General features: G+C 58.6%; 1 protein-coding gene across 1 annotated transcript in view; it reads left to right on the top strand.

Annotated features, from left to right (window-relative positions):
• The window catches only part of PRPF8 (pre-mRNA processing factor 8), a 23422-nt gene that overhangs the window by 1130 nt on the left and 20561 nt on the right, over window positions 1-1731 (top strand). The gene's annotated exons all lie outside the window — the stretch shown is intronic.

Genomic DNA, 1731 nt, shown 5'->3' with positions numbered 1-1731 from the left:
CACTTTCCTTGGGGCTGGCAACTGGGAGGCTAAATGGCAGCAGGACAAGTGCCAGTTCCCGCTGTGGCTCTGCCTTTAGCCCTGCTGCGCCGAGCCGCTTGCGACCTGTGGAGTTAAGAAAGTGCTGGCTGTGAAATAGGGCAGGCTGCAGGCAGAGCACCCAGCGTGTGGCTTCGCTGCTCTCACTCCCGATGCTGGAAGCCAACTTGCTGCAAAGCTAGGATCCTTGTGGTTCGCTCTGCCTGTCCTTGGTGGCTTCCTAGGACAAGGAATCAGAATTTTAAGTATTTTTTTTACTCCACATTTCCTTTTCCCCACCGATTCCCACACACTGAACTGTTCCCCAGCAGCCCAGCACTGTGTATAAAAGCAAGATCATCCCACTCAGGGTTATGTGTACCGCTTTTGAGAAATCCACTGGATCTGTTGTGCTTTGTGTGTCAAATAACCTTTAACTCAAAATCTCTTCTTTGGTTTGAAAAGCTGGGGGACAGGCTGAGACAACGTGCTGCTCAGAGTGGGCGGCACTTGTTTCAAGGAGGAAAATAAGGGAGCAGATGCATTTCTGCCTGGGCAGGGAAAGACGAGCGATGCGTGTGGGCAGGGGGAGGCTGGAGATGACTCGTGGCCAAAGCTGCTTATGTTTCTATTTGTGGAGAGCGCAGGGAAGCTTGCAGGTGCTGGAGATACCTACTCTGTGTTTGGGTTTGTCACCTCAAGCGGTGTTTAGCTGCCCATGTGCCTCTCACAGTTCCTAGCCGGAGCAGAGCTGGCAGCTGGGGCTTCCTCTTTGGTTTGACCCATTTACACCCAGTTTTTCAGGAGCTGCTCCGCCGATCCCTGCTGTTAGCACAGCCTCTGCGCCCGCTCAGCAACGCTGGCTCTGTCCTCCGGCCTCTGCCCACACCAGGGACGTTTCTCAAGGCCTGGATTGTGTTACCGCATTCTTGCCGTCACGTGGATGTCGTGTACCCCGGGCACGCGGGGTTGCGGGCCCGAGAATCCTGTTTTGGGAGCCTCTAATCAGACATGATTTTCCCACAGTGCTAGGTGGGATAAGCGGTGGCTTTGCAGGTCACTGCGGCCGGATGTGGGGGTACCCTGTGTGTGTCCCTCCTGATGGAAAATGTCACAGCCTTGGCTTGAAGGGCTTTGAGAAGGGACCTGCCCCTCTAATCCCGCCATACAGGGGTTCATGGGGCTAGAGGGACTGTCTCCATCAGGGAATCACTCGCCGGGGAGCCATGCCCCAGCCTGCCACCCACCCACACCCCCTTCAGCCCCATCCCACATCCCAGGAGCCGAGATCCTCTCTGGAACAGACCCCTCTCCCCATGGGGATACCCCAGGGAACCCCCAACCTGCTGAAGCCCTAAGGTCAGCAACCGCCTGGCTGCAGGACGGCCCATGGCGATGGGTTGAGCTCACTTGTCTGCCTGTGGCGAGCTGGACCTCGTGGTTTCACAGGGACCCGGGTGAGTGCAGAGGGCTGGGGGCATCTGTGCTCCCGGGGAGGGGCGTGAAGGGTGCCCAAGGGGGGTGTGTGGCTACTTGCTGAGGCATTAAGGGCTGTAGTAAGGCCACAAGGGCAGTGCTGGGGGATGGAAGCGTTGCTCCCCGGGATCTCTGGGGTGCAGCATCCTCCTGTCCTGCCTGGGGCGGTGGGGTGGGCCCAGGCCCGGGGGTAGGGGGGCAGCACGGGGGTGGGCCAGGCAGGAACTGCCCCCACGG

The sequence above is a fragment of the Charadrius vociferus genome, unplaced genomic scaffold (assembly GCF_000708025.1).
Source record: "Charadrius vociferus isolate BGI_N301 unplaced genomic scaffold, ASM70802v2 scaffold54, whole genome shotgun sequence".
Taxonomy (NCBI): Eukaryota; Metazoa; Chordata; class Aves; order Charadriiformes; family Charadriidae; genus Charadrius; species Charadrius vociferus.
The sequence above is the reverse complement of the archived record's forward strand: the minus strand, read 5'-3'. Positions and strand labels throughout refer to the sequence as shown.